Source organism: Poecilia reticulata, chromosome 8 (assembly GCF_904066995.2).
Source record: "Poecilia reticulata chromosome 8, P_reticulata-male-v2, whole genome shotgun sequence".
Classification (NCBI taxonomy): Eukaryota; Metazoa; Chordata; class Actinopteri; order Cyprinodontiformes; family Poeciliidae; genus Poecilia; species Poecilia reticulata.
Window position 1 is genome coordinate 25,191,422 of NC_088837.1, and position 18,676 is coordinate 25,210,097.

The 18,676-nt window shown below is 43.4% G+C and overlaps 1 protein-coding gene across 13 annotated transcripts in view; it reads left to right on the forward strand.

Annotated features, from left to right (window-relative positions):
- Positions 1-18,676, forward strand: part of rbfox3a (RNA binding fox-1 homolog 3a) — a 553,564-nt gene that overhangs the window by 204,807 nt on the left and 330,081 nt on the right. For 11 of the 13 annotated variants that reach the window (XM_017306228.2, XM_081610324.1, XM_017306225.2 and 8 more), the window contains one exon: positions 17,531-17,599. The exons of 1 other annotated variant lie outside the window; for it this stretch is intronic. The gene's annotated coding sequence lies outside the window, so the exon portion shown is untranslated. Of the gene's footprint in view, positions 1-17,125; positions 17,230-17,530; positions 17,600-18,676 lie in introns of those variants that run through there. One more of the 13 variants, XM_008416526.3, reaches the window with a different exon arrangement.

The following is an 18,676-nucleotide window of genomic DNA, read 5'->3' on the forward strand; positions in this document are numbered from 1 at the left end:
CTCTCTTAATTCTCTGCCTCCTGCAGCCCTTTTGTTGCTGTACAAAGAAAGTGGTGCAGAGCGGGTGAGTGTTTGCTGTACAGATGAGCGTTGGTGACGTTATCCGTCATGCAGACAGGCAGCCCGCTGTCGGCTTGATTACCGTTGGCCAGCCAAACGCTTGACCCTCAAGCAGCCGAGGCCCCGCTGGTGGCAGCGGTGGGAGCATTATCCACCTCCACCCCTGCCTGTGTGTAATGGTCCCACTATGTGATCGATGGCCTGCGTACCTGTGGAGACCAGCAGCTACACACACACACACACACACACACACACACACACACACACACACTTCTACAAGCAGCCAGCCATCATAAAGGCCTGGAAACACACGGCGCTCCTCAGGAAACACCTCCAAGTCTCGCCCTGACGCATGAATCCATTACACCGGCAGGACTACATGTTCGGTATATTTATCATCTTGTCCACATACTCTGCAGTCAGCAATAGAAAAAAAATAAAAACAAATCAGATTATCTCATTTACAACACTGGCTGGGTTCATTTAACGGCGACGGAGAGAACTGCTCTCCATCAGATGTTGAGGATTAGAGTGAAAGAAAACTGCTTTGCTTGTTTATTTCTCTTAAAACTAATAAAACATCAAAGCTATGTTTAAAATCTGAGAAAAGGTTGAGATTAAGCTGATAAAAAAATAATAATTCCTCCCAGACAGATACTGGGAGTGCTGCATCATGAAGACCAAGAAACGGCAGACGGGTCGGGGAGAAATCTGCCTCCCAGACTTCCTGTGATCTTTAGCTCTAAAAAGAGGAAACTAATTTCAAAATATTGTGTTTAAAGTTAAATGTGTGAAAGAAAACTAACTCAGCACATCCTGGTCAAAGTTGATGATCCGGAAAAATGTTAAAAGTATGGCCTAGTCAAAGTCCAGACCTGAATCCAACTGATAATCAGTGGTAAGACTCGATGTGCTCCGAGGAGCAATCTGACTGAACTTGAGCTACTTTTTTTTAAGATTTAGAAAAATCTTTAAATTATTCAGATTAATGACATCATGGGACTGAATGCAGATGCCTGCCACACTTCTAAGATCTTTCAGTAAAGCATCTTTACCTTGTGTTGGCATGACAGCACAAATACCAGAGCCATGCTTAGATTTACTCCGCAATTAAAAATATAACACAGAATGTTAATAATGGATTTAAGCAGAAATCCCCAGGTTCAGCATTCAGAGCTTTGAAGAATGAGCCGTTTGTGAATTATTTAGCAGAAATGACTGAAAAGCTTCAAAAGGTTCCAGCCAGAAAATAACACACATTTGTCCACATCAAAATTTATTTTCACCCGCTTACAGATTTATTCTGATTTTGCTTCTTTGCCACCAGTAAATACATTTGAATAAAAGTAAATAACAAAGATGACATGAGACAAAGGCAGGGATAAACTGTCCAAAGCAATGGAAAGATTTGCACCTCTTTTTAAATTTTAAAATAACCAAATTAAATACAAATTTTCACCAAACTGAGCTCAACTGGTTATCTGACTTGAAAATGTAATAAATAATTTAAATGTAGCCTCATTGACGCCCGAATGTCCTCAAAAAAGTGACACGTCATCCCAAGTAAATCTAAAAAATATTAGAAAAACAAAATCTTTGCCATCTGTGAGTCTGGAAATGTTATTTCTGAAACTGTGGGAGTCGAGAGAGCCACGTTGTGTCTCTCCTGTTGTATAATTTAAGAATATGATTTATGGAGGATCTTAAAGTGGGGCATAATCAACAAGTAGAAAACGCTCAGACCCATTTCCTCATTCAGAATCCATTCTAACGTTTGTATCGAAACTCAAAGTCTTCTGGTTGGGATTGATTTTCACCTCAGTTCCCTTCGTTTAGCACGTCAGAGTCTAAAATGTTCCGCATTGAAAACACTGTTTAGTTTCCTAAATGTCTCCCACTCTGTGTATGAATCTGTTGCTGCTCCTTCTGTCCATCCTTAGTGCACAAAGAAGCGTGATCATAGATCCTTCCTCCCAGCTGGTGCCAGACTGAAACGAATCCCTACAAACTCCGTCGGCGTTCACATCCCAGCTGGTCTTTGCACTTTTACTCATTTTAAATAACATTTCTGCTGGTATTTCCTCTTTGCTGTTGTTTACACTGTTTTTTTCACTTTTGGTAAATAGTCTTTTGTCCTTTATTGCAGAAATACATGTGCATTTTTTATATATTTTAAAATATATCACAATCAGTTGCATGTTCCTTGGGTCGGGGTATACGTGCTCGTTCTGATAACTGCACATTATTTAAAGTTTAATTCTATACTTAATGTACAGAATCTTATTCTCTTGTTTCTTATGTATTTTTGAGCTGATGGTGATGAATCAATTATTAAAAACTTTATCAATTTGTTTTGTGAATAGACTGTAAAAAAATGGGCCATTTGCTGAAAGAGGAAGATATTTGGAGAATCTATTGAGCCAAAACTTAAAAAAAAAAAAAAAAAAAAAATATATATATATATATATATATATATATATATATATATATAGTACATTTTGCATTTTAGACGGAGGAAAAAAAGCTTTTCCTGTAAATATTTTCTACCCAAAACTCCTAAAGTAGCAATTTTAGATTAAAATCTCCTACTAATCATCTTTGGTTGTCCAATTATTAATCTGTTAATCAGATTAATAACATGTGAAAAGTTGAGCAGCAGAAAACAGATAAATCGTTTGCTATAAAAGTTCAGTTGTTCACTAAAGGAATGCAGTTTTTGTATTTTAGGAAATAAAATGTTTATTTAAAAAAAATATTATTATTTCTTTCATCTTAATGTATTTCTAATATTGCATAACAAGCTTGAGTGGTTAAATAAAAAATTGGTGGGATGTGGCATTTTTTTTCCTTCATTAATGATCAGACTTGATAACTTTTAGTTGCATCCCTGTTATTTTTATACTTGTCTTTGTGAAACTGACTGTATTTCCTCCTGTTACACCTGATTTCTCCCGCTGTGCATCAGGAAAGGTTCATGTTCTGGTCTCTAAAATGCTCTGAGTGAGGAGGATAGAAGTCCTTGAATAAGAAGTTTTGCTCTTTGTTTGTCTATAAAATGCTTTAGTTTCAGAAAGAGCAGCTCCAAGATGCTTCGTCATCCAGATTTTGGAAATTCACCTTCATAGCTTTTGCCTTGCTACTCTTAAAGTTTTATCTTTAATATTTCTTCAGCTACTTTAACATCCAGTTTGTGTTCACCAGAACATTTTAATTGGAAATAAAATAAAAAGCGTTTCGTGTAGAAAAAAGTTTAAATCCAGCCGACATGAGGCAGAAATTAGAAACGGCAGCAAAACAATGTTTTTATTGCTGAGCAGGTAAGTCTTTTATCCCCTTAGAAATCACCAGTTAACACAATTACAGAAAAAGCAAAGGAAGCTTCGCACCACCCAAAAGATCGTTAATGTGTGACGATCGGTTGCATAACACGACTTCTCTTTGTTTTCTGAACCTTCCTGCTACTTTGTTGGACGCGTTTACTCATATATGAAAACTGCAAAGCAACAAAAGCTCGTATTTAACGCATTTAAATTTCTCTAGTTGTGCTTCCCTCACTTTCTTTCCTTTAGGCTCTCATTTGTATTCGTCGTCACATGAAAAGGATCCTTGTGACGATGTTTAATGTTTATCACAGCTCCGTCCTGCGTGTGGCGCATTGTTTTCCTCTCGCAGCGCAGACCTCCGCTCGCTGTTCCTGTCTGTCTCCTCTATAAACAAAATCCATCTCACTTGATCTTTTCAAAACTCTCCATTTGTCCTTTGGAGAGCCAAGGTTACCGTGTCCATCGCTCCCTGCTGCCGCAGCAGAGATCTGTCAACAAACTTCTGAGGACTTTCTCACTTGGCAAACTTGAAGAGGAGCGGGGGCGTCCCAGGAGGTAATCAGGCTCCTCCTGCTACCGGTATCTTTAAACAGAATAGATAAAGGAGGAGCGGGTCATGCAGGAGAGCTCAGGTACTCGGCAGGAAAAGTTCAGCGTATTGATGTGCTGCAAAGGGCCAGTGCTTCACAAAGAGGGGAGCCTCAGACCGCAGGCGTGATACCTGCACAGGTAGCCCAGAGGGAGCCGCGCTGGCTGGCGCCCAGAGAAACCGACTTGCTGGGGGAAAGAAATGATTACCCCCTTCTTTCTCTCTTTTCTCCTTTTCTACAAAACCTTCTTTCACTCCTCAACTTTTAAGAAGGAGAAGAAGAAACGTGGATAAATGACTGGAGACTAATGATCCACAGGTGTCTCAGACTTGGCCCTGAAAGTGGAGAAGAGCTTTGATGATGGTGGAGCAATGCAGCTGATGGATAAAAGTTTTATCTGCTCCCCCCACCCAACCCTGCTGAACACACACACGCACACACACACACACACACACACACACACTCCACTGTTATTGCTATGGCAACCCATTGTTATTGTGCCTCATCTTTGCTACACAAGTTCAGCTGAAGGTAGAGGAACCGCCACGAGCTCGTCTCTCCGTCTTGCCTCGCCGCTTCGTTTTTATCTCCTTTCAGCTCTTTTTCCATTCGTCACATAAAGGAACATGTTCTGTTGCCGTCTGCAGTTTACATGGCCGTAAATGTTTCAGTGACTCTGGGAGTTTAAAGGTTTGAACTGTTCTTTCTCCAGGGTGGAACGATTATGCAAAATGCATAAAATGCAGAGTTGGAGCACAAATGTGAATTTCTACATACTCTGTAATATTTTGTTTTACGTCTCCTATAAGTTCAACTGACTTTTTGTGTGTGTTTCAGTGTTTGAACAGAATTTTATTACACAGATTCAGCTTTAAAAACATTATTAACGAGTTTTAAAACCGGATGTAGCCAGAATCTAACTAACAGCAACCGTCTCTTAATGTGATGCACCAGTAACAGGCTCCCAGCATGATGCTACCACTACCATGCTTGACAATAGTTACAATGTCCTTTGTCTTGAATGTGTCCCTGACAACAAACAAGAGACTCACATGGTTGGAGACTGAAGTTTGTAGGCAGACCAGAGTTCGCTTGTGCATTCACACCTCCCAAAACGAACTGGACTTTCCAGACAAACAAACCAGAGTTGGATTAAAGCGGACTGAATGCAACTTTGGGTAAAATATTTATTGTTTTGGACTTCAAGGTTCACTTCAAAGAACAGAGAGAGAAGGAAGTTCAACTCTTGTCCACAACTCCAAGGCCTCATGAATTTAAAGTGGAGCAGCAAAAGCAAACGAGGTGGATTAGCAGCGTTTGCTAACAGCTGATGTCGTCATCCAGGACTTGTAGTAAATACTGTCTCTGCTGCGAGGAAATGATCTCCATCCATAACGACTCACTTTGAGTTGAGACATTTAATTTCTCTGTGGGATTAATTAAGTATTTTTGAATCCAATTGATTTAAAAGGAAACAAATTTCTAACTAAACGTCCCAGTGTTAACTACAACCAGTGTGATTAAAATTATTCAAGTCTCTACTTCCTCCATCTGCACTTGACTTTCACTCCAGTGAAACAGTTGCATTTTTAAAGCTTGGGGTGAATTCATCTGCATTATTTTGTAAATTGCTTCTCTGAGTTCTCAAAGGGTAGAAAGTGGTTGAACTGTGACAAAATGTGACTGTTTTCAAGCCCTTTTCCCCCCCGTCCCTCTCCATTCCTCACTTTCTCATCCGAGCACAATTTGATTTGACTTGATTTGATTTGAGCCCTGCCACTTTCAGTTTGAATAAGGTAACCAAGAGTTATTTGCTCGGAGAGACAAGGCCCTCGCTGGACGGAAAGGTTTGATGAATTTTCACGCTGCTTAAAAATTCAAACTTTGCTTTATTCAAATGTAACGCATGACGACAAAGAACCAGTATTTGATGAGGTGTGTGAGATGTAAATGTCGACTGGAGCCTCTCCACTTATCTGCCCCGCCAAGGAAGGTGCCCGGCAACGCAATTATCCGATCTGAATTGATTCAAAGCGTGCTTCTTTATGCGAGTGAGTGCTGCTCCATTGCTTTGGCGGGGGGAGCTGTACTGCCACGTCCCCCGGGGGGGGCAGATCTGTGGATCAGATAGACGGAGCATGCTGGGAGATGTGCACCGCAGATTCTCAGCTGAGATGTAAGGTTCTTTTTCTGGGCATCCATTTCTTCCCCCTGCAAGGAGGAACACTTCAATCCCAGATTCTGGCTTCAGTCGGGCTAAATATGTTCCTGAGTTTACAGGCAGCCTAAAAAAAATCCCCTTTTCTGGCTGAATTTATTTTAAAAAAGATATGCAACAACCTTTTTCTATTTTATTCTGCCTTCCAGCCTCTCTTAATTTAGCCTTTGCACTTAGATTCTTGAAGTGTTTGATATTCAGTTGTTGGAAATAAGTCCACTCTGAGCGAGCGGCAACCTGATATTAAGCATGTAAATGTATGATAGTGTTCAAAAGGCAGAATGTGACCCTGGATCGTGAGCATAAAGGGACCTAAACCTGTAGATGTACGTCAGTATGTGGAACATGATGCAAACAAAGGAAACAGCAGATGGTTTGGAGAACAGCAGCCTTTATATCTACATTGGGACACTCCTGGTTGCCATGTATAAAAACACAATAACGATCTGACCCGCTCTGTCCACTACTTTAAATTTAACATAAGTAGACATAAATCGGGAACGACTCCTAATGTAAAACATAAATCTTTAGCAGCTCTCATCAGATGATGTGCTCCTCCGCTCTCTTGCAACGTGTAAAGGCAGTAAAACGATGCATAAAATCAGACGGAGCGTTGATGGTCTCTGCCGGAGCTTACTGGAGCTGCTGTGTATTTTAAAAATAATGTTATCAAGGTGGAAATATAAAAAAAATAAGTTTTAAAATATATCTGTCACTTCTGATGACTTCCTCTCTTGAGTAGTACGTGTAGAAATCAGTGTTGAGCTGTTTCTTAAATTTGTTTAAAATGAAGTTCATCAAACTAAGTCATACCATTTCAAGCCTCTTGAAGTACGGGAATCTTCATCAGCGCACACAAAGTGTTTGCATTGTGTTAAATGCAATTTAGTTCAGTTTTTATCAGGTCAGTGCTGTTATACTTTAGTCCCAGTCGTGTAAATAATGTTACTTTTGCGTACGTGTGCAGTAGACTTACATATGGAGTATAAAAACTGCTGCAGTCATGTCCAAAAAATCCTTACCTGGTAATCTAATTATGTTACAGTGGAAAATGCACAGGAAGCCAATACTGGAGCGATATTGACCCAAGATGGCTTACTGTGGCATTGGTATGCAAGGCAGATAGGCACCAGTGTGATGGGTGAATAAGAAAGCAATGCGCTCTCCATAATGTGTGAAGCCTATTTTGAACATGCATGAAGCTCCACGGAAAAACAATTCGGCTTTTTTATTGTGGCTGCAGTTTTTCAGTGTGGCTGTTATTGAGGATTTGAAGCAGAGGTTAGCACGTCAGGCTAACGTCGAGCCGACAACCCGGCAGCTCAGTAGCACCGTGGTGGAGTCATGGAGGTGTAATCTTCTACTTCTTAGACTTTTTAAAACAATTGTCTCATAAGTAAAGTCTCATGTCTCATGTTTTGAACTTTTTCAGTTTGCTGTGCTGCCTTATAAAGACATAAGAGGTTGTTTCAAGTCAATAACTTCTTAATAGTTGATGAAAAAGTTCACGATTCACCGGCAGATTATTTCACTTATAACATGGGGAAAACGTCTTAAGAGTGAAATAATCTGTCAGTGGAACCAGATCTATTCGTTTTTAATATTAAGGAATTATTGACTTAAAGCACGCTCCTAAAGCTTACTGGAAAGTTCCTTGTTAATTAATGTTATCATATTTCAAATGTCTGAAGATATTTGTACTAGAAACTAGACCAAAAATACTTGGGGCAGCTGTGGTTCCTGACGGGTCCACTGTAGCTGTCACACCATTTTTCATAGCTATTCCTTTTCTCTATTTTTAGTTTTAGTATCTAGGACATGAAAAATATGCATCTGGTCTATTTAGTGTCCATCTAACTGGCCAAGCATTTATTGATATCCAGGTGATCATTTCATGACGGTTTGCCATCAAATATTGCACACAAGCAGTGAGTTGTAGTTTCGATGCTGCATAAGCTCGATTTGTTTCGTCCTGCCCAGAAATGACTCGAGCATAGACGAGTTTTCCTGCCTCACTGTTGGACAAAATGTTGCGAATGTCTATAAGAAGGAAGACGATCTAAGAAAAAGGGTTTCCATGGGTGATAAAGGACAAGTTGTGGTCAGAAACGACACAAACGATGGGTAGCAGTATGCTTGTGCCTTCTGTGTTGCCTTCTGTGCTGATGGACCCATGCAGACTTTTCTATGCAATCAGTCTGGTTAATGTTCCTATGTGGCGTAGTTTGTCTGTCGCTGTTCTATTAGGCAGCACCTTCCCCCACCTGCCATTGAGTCTGCACAGTGCCTCTCTCCTCAGCGTCTCTCTACAGCCATTAGGACTGCAATCAGCACGAATTATCATTTCGCTAAATGAATCAGGAATATCCACGCTGAAATGTAAAATCATAAACAGCAGATGTTAAACAGCACAGCAGATGCATTTCTATCAGGAGCAGTGTGAGGACTCCTGCAGTCGCTTCCTTCGTGTACAGTTTGGAGCTCATGGTCCAGTGCATGCTTTGCCCATGGCCAAGCCTGTGGACGGCTGGGCATCTGTCGGGGGGCAAGCTAAGTTTAAACTCTTTGTGCATGCGTGTCTGGGGGAATGCGTGTGCATGAGGCTGCACAGGCTTGTGTTTGTCACTGCGTTTTAGCTCTAAACCAAGCTGCTCACCGCCTGCCTGTCTCCTGCCCTCCTCCCACCCACCCAAGAGGGTCATTCAGCCCCTCTTCCAGTCTCTAATCCCGTCTGTCCGGAGGAGATAGAGGGGAGCGGACGGCCGCAGCACACCCGGGGCACCGCAAACACAATCACCAGCCTTTCACAGACACTTAACGGGGCTTTGCGCTTGTTCAACAAGGCAAAACGCGGCAGGAGGGATCAATTTAATACAAGGCCCGACTCAAATGGAAAGAGGGTAAATAAATAAGCAATGACAGCGAGGACTGTTGCACAATTTGTGTAGTGGCTGTCCACTTTCCTCTCTGTGGCTCGTCGGTGTAGCATCTATATGCTTCTATTTCCTCCCTCAGCGGCAGATGGGGATGAGCTGAGGAGGAGCAACCCTGGCCCCTCTCTCATCAGGCTGTGTTATTTTAATAAATCACTTCTGCCATTGCTTGCTACATTAATTCCCCGGGCCCAGAGGGCTGTGTTGCCACTAGCAGCGATCTGCATGAGGCGCTAAATGATGTGGGGGATCCCCTGGTGAGAGAACAGAGGCTCTGTGAATCTTCCCTCCATCGCTGCCTTGTCTGCTTGCCTCTCACCCTGGGCCAACCCTGTTCTCAGCAGACATCATAATCAGGAAGGACCCAGCGCCTTGTCATGCGCCACATACCAATGAGACCTGCACACACTCAAAAGGAAAGCCTAACTTTGCAGACGCTTCCCATTGCGTGGCTTTGTAAAAGCCCTCACTCACACACTTCATCACACTCCCATTTTTTGCAGTTGTTTGTTCTCTCCTGGGGCGTTGTTCCTTCCTCATGTAATCCAAAGACAATACGTCTCCCAGCAGTTTAACCTACATCTTTCGCTGAAGCTTTGTCTCTTCAGATGAAATTCCTTGGAATGGTTGTTTACGGAGATGATCATTACATTCAGAATGAGAAACGTTTCAGCAGGTGGCGACGTACAGAAATGCAGCTGCTTGACTGGATCCAGCGCAGTGTGACTGCAGATGCAGGTGGTGCGAGTAGCAGTCACCAAAGTGGTAACAGTGCTGGAGGAGATTGGGATGAATGCGTTTCTCTGGGGGTGGGGGGTTTCCAGATGCCGCCATTTCCCTTTCTTACATCCAATCTCCGGCTTGCAGTGTTTCTCCTTTTTCTTTCTACATCATAACTCCTTAGACAGAGGTGAGGTTGCCATTGGTATGCACAGACACCACTGGCAGATTCACCACCACGAATACCGCTGGGAGATTATACTCTTCCTGCTCCACGCAGCGGGGATTCGGCCACCGTAAATAGAGCGCTTGGGAGTGTGCGGTGTGCCCGGAATGACAGAGCACTGCAGTGGCTGAACATGCCAGCCAGACGCAGGAGTGCAAACTCAAGGACTGCTGCAAATACAGTAATCTCTCTTGCTTTCGTTTGTGGTTTTTATCTTTTTCCTACGGGGACTCAGAAATTGTCGCAGCTCAGATTTATCTGGCTTATTGTCATTGCACGATGGGCAACGGTTAAGGCATGTGGGACATGAGTTACAAACAAATCAGTTGGAGTTTGGAAGAAAAAATGTCTCCCGAAATGGCACAAAGTAAAAGCTGTTCTCTCAGGGACTCCATTTTCTGTGCCGGGTCATTTATAAAGCCGCCCAAACAAGACAAGAAGTCAGGCTTAATAGTTTTGAGAAGCAGGAATACTGCCATTTATTTAGACTTTAACAGTAAATTGTTAATAAATAATTCACTACAGTCAGTAGTAGAGAAAAATAAAGTGCACCTCTTTTTCAGTTTGATAGTTGAACGAATCAGAACATAAAAAGAATCTGGACTTTAACGTGTTCTGCAATTATTTAAATATAATTACTGCAGAAATGGACAAATACAACAGACTCCATACTGTCATTATTTATTAAAGATGTCTGCGTGAAAGATAAGTTTATGCTCTAATCCTCCAGTTGATTGAACATCATTTACCAATAACTCTGTAATGTTTGTCTGACGTTTTTAGTGTCTGTCTGCTTGATGAGTTTTGACCCATTCTCCTGTCCAACGTTGCTTTAGTTCATTTAAGATTGCAGACATACATTTCTCCACACTTGAAGTGAACAGTAGATGCAGTTTTGACCAAAATTTGCAGCATTTGTTACATTTCAGCTGCACCGTGTCCAACAAACCAAACTGTTTGAGCAATCTGTTCCCCTCCTCGCCTGTGGTGGCGCTGCGCCAAGAACTGCTGAAGAGGAAAAGAGCGCAACTTCCTCCTTTACCAAATTTAAACAAAATGGAGAGGCATCAGATCTTAATGTTGTAGTATTTCTCTTTGTATTTGACATAAAAACACAATCCATTTCTCACGCTAGCGCTAGCATGTTTGTTTTGGTTGTTTTTACCCAGAATGCCCTGGGCTGCAGTCCACTTCATACTTTTGGAAATGGTTTTACATCCCGTTCCTTCGCAGGGGTCATTCCTGACGTCTGTCCGTCTTGCCGTTGTAGCTGCTCACATCTTTCTGCTCCAAAGCAGCAAACTACCAAAACTCCTGCGTCTTCAGAGGAGCTCACACTCACATTCACTTTGATCCCTTGGAAATCTTTATTGAGTTGAGGCATTGCATGGACATTCCCTCTGGTTTAGGATTTTGTGCAGCTTACTTTGTACTTTCAAACAGTAACCGTGGCAACAAGCGGTTGTATTTTTAACTGGCCGCAGCTGTTTAGGATCTGAAAAGCTCAAATATCACCTGAACTATGACCCCGAATCCCAGCAGAGCTCAGAGTGAGGATCGTATCCCAGAGTCCGTCGTCTCTGTTCGGTTGTCTAACCAGAGACAAAAAGCAAACGAGGTGGATTAGCGGTTCTTTTCAACAGATGAGCGTCATCTAAGACGGATGATAATATCGTCTCTGCTGACTGGAAATTGAGCTATTAGCATGTCATGACGGACATGAGTCGTTCAGCCACAGTCTTCAGTCAGAGGCCTCTCCAGAATCATTGCAATACTGACTGCTACTGGAGCTCCTTCCTTCAGTATCACCACCTAATAAAGATACATGAATAATGTGAGTTGTGACAACATTTAATTCCCGTTTATTGGAATAAACTTAATGTAACTGAAACAGGGAGGGTGTACTTAGTTCTACACAAACACCTTTTCCATCTTGGTTTACGTTTGGTTTAACAAATGATGACGATGTGAAATCAGCTGCGTTTTTCAAGAGCTGAGTTTATGTTTGAATAATTTCAGAACCTTTTAAAAACCAAATAGTTGTTATATCCTGATGCCTAAAACTCTATAATTGACAGTGGAGGAACTTTCTTCTTACCGGGCTGCAGCGGTGTTAAAAAGAAGAAATACTCCCATTTACTCAAACAATAAAGACTTTCCTAATAAATAATTCACCACATATTTGTAAGAAATCTTCAAACGAAGGTAGGAGCCGCCGTTCGGCTTCCAGATGATAACAGCAGAGGAAAAAGCCGGAGATTTGAAGCCTCCCAGAATGAGAAATCAGACATAAAAACCGACGTCTGGGGATGTATTTTAAACAACTATAACTTTCTCTTGCTCTGCTTTGCAATGACAAACGGTGGAAACACCAACACAGTGAAATTGGAGATTGCTCCGACGTGTCGTAGCAACTGTTGCACCTTATTGGATAATAATCGCAGCAACATCACCAAACTTCCTCAGACAGTTTCCAGGGTTTGAAGTTGGACATGCTTTGTCATCACAACAGTTTTTCTGCATCTTCGTCCTGCACGTATCGATTCGTCTCACATGCTCTGACCCATTAAAACTGCATCTGTGCATTTGCCTTAATATGGGCATGGAGGGCTGTCTTAATTAATAAGCAGGCATCCACCAAACTAATCTGCCTGTGTTGTGAAGGCTGTCCTTTCCATTAAGTGGGACTCACATTATCTCCTAATCAAATTAGTCACTTAATTGTGGCCCTCCCTTGATGGATCGCATGAAAAAAGGAACGGCGTGTTTGCTGGAGGGGGGTGATGTGCGTGAAGACGGAACACGGCTGCTTCATTACGATATGAAATTTTTTAATAACCAAAGCGTTCACTGTCATCGTCTGGCTTTGAACTTTGGCGCAGGGTGAAGTTGGATGTGACATTTTATGCGCTCTCACAGCTGAGCGTGGAGCCGCCGTGTTAGGCTAAGTGCCTAGCCCAAGGCTCGACCCAACTGCCCAACAGGGGATTGACCCCTGTCATCCGCTGATCACTGGCTTCCTTAATCACTTCCACATCGCCTGTAAGGCCTGATCTCAGTCCAGACGATCCGTCTCGCTTCAAGGCATGACGGAGGGAGGAACTTATGTCCGAAAACTCGTCCTCTGAGTTCTGGGCCAGACCTGGGTGAAGACGGCAAACCCCCACATTGCTCACATCAACAACGTTGGTGCAGCAAAAAGTTTAGTTTGTACCATTTTAAAGATATTAATACATGTTTCCAGAGGTGATCAAAGGTCAACCAGCCACCCCAGAATTTACAGAATCAAACTAAATGTGGCGTCAATCAACTCTGCTGCTTTTGTGCAACATTTTTTTTTTCCTTTCTGCAGTTGCAAATCGTAAGATTTAAAAAAAACAAAAAAGTTTCCACAGGTCACCAGAGATCAACTTGTCCTCCAGCTCCCCACATGAACAAAGTCAAACGAAAACATCAGCTGCACAAACCAGGAAAAACATTAGAAAAAAACATTTAGTTTGATTTAGTTAATGTTGGGGTGATGGCATGTTGACCTCTGATGACCTCTGGAAACTTTTCTGAAGAATATTTAAAAGTTGTAGCTGCAGAAATTAAAACTTCTGTTGCACAAATGTAGCACAGCCGCTTCGCACCACATTTAGTTTGGGAGCTGATTGACCTTTGACCTCTTGAAACATTTATTATGGTCTTCAGCGTGATTGGGCATTTTGAACCGGCCTCCCCACTTTTACAAAATGAAACGCATGTCGAGTCAGTCAACTGTGCTACAAAGAATTACTGAAATAAATTCATTATAATTTAGCTTTTTGTTTTAAACGGCAAAACGTTTATTTTTTAATCCTAAAAATTATAACTGCAGACATTTTTTTTCCATTTTGGAAATGTTGATTTACACCATTTTCTGTTTTATTTTGCACATATGCAGGGGGATGTTGACCTTTGATTGACCTCTGGAAGCAATTATTAATATCTTTGAAATGGTAGTGGCACAAACGTTTGACACTGATTTTCATAAACTGGAAGAAGGTGAAGGACGACGTCCCTCAGCTGCCGCTGCTTCGTCGTTTGTCCTGTTTCTTCTCATCACGGCTCCAATGATCGATCGATCAATCGATCAGGTTTATTTTTATAGCACATTTCAGCAGCAAAGTAGTTCAAACTGCTTTATATCATTAAACACAAAATTATAAAGTTATAAAAAAAACAGTTGAACAAACAATATCGACATTTATACACATCAAATATGTTGATGCTTTTTTTATTATGGTTCAAAAGCAACTCAGTTTAATGACAATGATGTCAAAAACAAAACTTTACTCAAACAATAAACACTTTCCTAATAACCGACTCACCACATATTTGTAAGGAATCTTCAAAACGACGGTAAGAGACGTCGTTCTGCCAGCCAGACACAAAAACCGACATCTTGGGATTCGTTTGAACCAACTGAGGTAAGTAGGCAGCGGAGGCCGCAGGGGCCGGCGTCCTCCAGGGGAGGGGTCCTGACGAATGGATGGCTGCTTGGTCGTTTGTCCTGCTGATTGAGTTTTATCCCCTGCCCTTTCACTGCAGCCAGACAATAAACAGAACCACATCCAAGCGTGACAGGTTAACCTAACGGTAATAGAATACTCCTAATGGTGCGGCCCGAGCCAGAGTCCACGGTGTGCGGGGACGGCCCCAGTTCGATGGCGGTGGGAGTGCCGGGAGGGGGCGCGGTAGCGGCGGCGGCGGCTCACACTGTTGGTGTCAGGCGGGAGCAAGGACAAAGAGGGCAAGTTGATGGCTTAATGGGTGGTTTGATGGCTTCATAGGGTGAAATTGAACTTGTTGAGGGCAACCAAACAGATGAAACGGGCCAGACTGGGGCATTATACAGAGAGAGAAATTAGCTGCATGCTCGGCGCATGGCTGGCCGGGATATTTGCGCTTTATTGGAATCCTTGAGCTGTTTGAAGCTGGCATTGTCTCACAGAGTCTCTCCTTCACACAGAGAATGATTTATCTTGGATGCTGTGACACTGCGATGCCTATACAGCAAAGAAAATAAACACAATCAAACTGAGCAAACTGTCAAAAGAGATTTAGATGATGTTGTTATGACGCTGACATGAACGTGGCTGTTTTCTGGCAGATAATCCTCACAAAGAGAATCCTCCGGGCTACATGCACCCGCGCAGGCAACACTACTCCTGCCTGTTTGTTTCTGCAGCACCTCTCCCTGCAGTTTGTCATGTCTGACTGGGGCTTTAATTAGGCCTGCGAATTGAAGCGGCAGCAGCAGGCCTGGGAGCCCTCCGTCCACGGCTCAGCCGTCCTCCACGGCGTCTCCTCGGAGGACCTCTCTGCTCTGTGTGGTTAAGATAATAGAGGCTCGCTCAGAAGATGTTAATTGAGGGGAGATAAAGTGCAGTAGTGGCTGCAGGGATGCAGCGTGTGGGGGTGGAGGGAGGCGGGGGGGAGGGTTACCTGATTAGAGGCTTAGGTGTTTGACTTGCAGCTCTCTGTTTGATGACGATAGATTTTTTTAAAGTATGGAGGACGGAGCGAACAGGAGTGAGCATCAAAAAAAGCAGAAATCTAAGACCGTTATTAAAGTTTCCCCCGAGGCGTTTGTGTTCTGCTCATTTCTAGACCCAATAAGGTGAGGCGATTTGATATACTTTCTCCTCTTAGCAGCTCACAGTGGAATTTAAAAAGTTGGATTTCATGGAGCCTTTTAAAGGGCATCCAAGCATCCTTAAGTTCATGTAGCTGAAATTAAGGCCTTAACCCCCATAGTTCTAGTTTCACACCCAGGAGCGTGGCAGATGCCATTTTTGGACAGTGGAGAAGCGATGAGGGTTTGCTGTCAGTCCGCCTTTTCATGAAAACACAGAAGGAAAAAAAACAACCCTCATGAAGGCGCACGCAGGGTCAGTGCAACCCCACTGGGACCGCGCACACGGTAAGAAGTTCATGCAGGGTCCACTCGGCCTTCTGTGGACTGCGGGAGGGTTAAAATGTCTTAAATTCATGTTTTAACAAAGTAAGTTAACCTTTAATCTGTTAAGCACACATCTTAATGATTGTCTTCACGGGATTATTTAATCTCATATGTATATTTTTCTTGCAAAACTTTTCTGTCAGTCGAGACGATCGATGCTACCAGTAGCTCACTGCTAGCATACCATTGCTAGTTAGCTAGCTGTTTTTCATCTGTGATGAGGAAGTGCAAATTTATTCCCAGTTGGCTGGAAAAAGTTGGTACTTTTCAGTCCTTGACTTTCTTTCATAGTGGTCAGAAAAAGGTCTTTAAAAGTCTTTAATTTAGAGTTTGTGGATCCCTGCTGCTGATCTGCTGGACATAAGGGCTGAAAACAGCTGAAGGGACAGAAGTTACAATATTGATGGCATTAAGTTTGGAGAACAGAAAACTGAAAGAGAGGAAAGAGTCGACTCAGGAGAGGACAAGTGGTTGAGGTTACCGCTAACTCACTGCTAACGTCCACAAATCTATCGGCCGTTTGTCGGACAGAATTCGTACATTTCTGTTGTGATTTAGCTCTTAAATTCCATCATAATGGTGTTGAAAATGTTCTTAGTGAAATCTGCAGAAGCCCAGTTTTAGGGGCGAGAAAGGGAAGCGAAATTGACTTTGGACATCAGGGTGACGAAAACAGCTGAAGTGACAGAAGTTACATTATTAGTGGCATATGTCTGCAGTCCAGAAAAGCTGAAAGCGAGAGGAAACAGTCGCTCCGTCAACCCAGGAGGGGACAAACGGGTAAAAGGAGGCAAGGACAAGGAAAAAAAAATCCCAAAACAGCGCCAGCAGCCTCAATAATTGCCTGAATGCCAGTGGGATTGCTTTCATTCAATCAGAGCATTCTCTCTCGCTGTACGCTGAAGGTGGAGATGGAGTTTTGGGAGCTGAGAGGTTGGGCCGAACGGCGCGGCGTAGGCGTGCGGGAGAGCCGGTAGTGCCCTCCCTCCCTCCCTTTCTCCCTCTCTGGGTAACGTACGGCTCCGAGGGCGATCGCGCCCCGGCAGCCGCTGAATCTCTGGCATCAGTGTGAGCAGCCGAGAGTGAGAAAAACTGTGTGTGTGTGTGTGAGAACAGAGTGAGGCGGCGATAAGGAGGGAGGTGGACCACAGATCCGACTTGTCACAAGTGACTGTGAGTCCAAGTGCGTCCCCGCATCTTTTTTCTGTTTTGAATTCCCCAAAACGCGTCCCACCTCCCTGCTTTTCCACACCAGCTCCCACTAACACACACATTGCTCGAGGATTCCTTTATTTCTTTATTTGGGTTCCTGTTGGTGCACGCATTAGATGCTCGGCTCCCTCCTCCTCCCTCTTCTTCTTCTCCTCCTCCTCCTTGTCCTGCTCTTCTCTCCTCCTCCTCCTCCTCTCTGCTCTCGCTTTGCCGCTCTCACAGCCTAGTTTTCTTTTTTTTCTCCCTCTTCAATCTTGTGCAGGTTGTATCTGACGGAGGAACCGGTGCCGCGCTCCCATCCTCGCGCTCCTCCAACAACAACAACAACACTGTGAGTATTCTCATGCTAATTCTTCTTCTCCAGCCTCCCCTTACATCCGTTTGTCTGTTTCTCCCCCTCGCTTTCTTTTTTTTCTCCCTCCTGTTTCATTTTTTGCCTCTTTTATGTTCTCATCCGACGCGCCAAACGCAGCGACGGCAGCAGCAGCAGCGCGGGAAGGTAGAAGAAGTGTAGACAAAAAGAAACGAGAGAGAGCATGCACAGAAATGGAGAGACGAGGGGAGGGGAGGGACGGAGATGGTTGCTGCTGTCGCTGCGAGCAACCCGTTCTGCTTTCGGAGGTGTTTCTCCTGGAGGATGGTGGAATTGCTGGAGGGATGTAGGGGGCGGGTCTTGGTTTTGTGAGTAGATAGCTGTGCGAGAATGATAGGGGATGTTGTTGACAAGCATGGAGTGGCTCATCAGGCAGCCGGGCAGCAGGGATTCAGCCGCTCCTCCACGTTGACTAAACTTCTGATTCATTAATCCGCGCCTTGAATCCCGTCTCTCCTCGTTTCGCCCACTTTTCTGCGTTGATGATGAAACGCAGACGTGTGCTTCTTGGAGCTCCCAGATGTAAACAGTAATGACTTCACTGTTTGTCTGTGTGTGTAAACATGAATCTATAAATATATATAGATTCAGTGTGTGTGTGTGTGTGTGTGTGTGTGTGTGTGTGTGTGTGTGTGTGTGTGTGAGGTCAGAAAGTCAGCGTCCATTCCTGCTTGCTCCCCTTTGATCAAAGAGCCTCATTTAGTCCGCCCACGGCGGTGTGTGAGCCATATGAGGAGTGGGTGTGCTTTATGTGTGGGGGTGAGATGGATAGGCCCCGCTCCCTGACTGCTACACCGTGGCTAATGGGCACTCGGGTCGGCAGGGGTGCAAGCACATCCGGTTGAGTCCCTTCTCCGTGTCCTTCACCAAAAATAAATAAATACATTTTGGAAATCTTTACCAGGAGAAGAAGAAGAAGAAGAAGAAGAAGAAGCAGCATATTGGGCCAACAAAATGCTCACAAACACACTTTGGCAGATTCATTTGGCAGAGTGAAAAGGATTGATCTGAGCATGGCAATTAGGCAAATTTCAG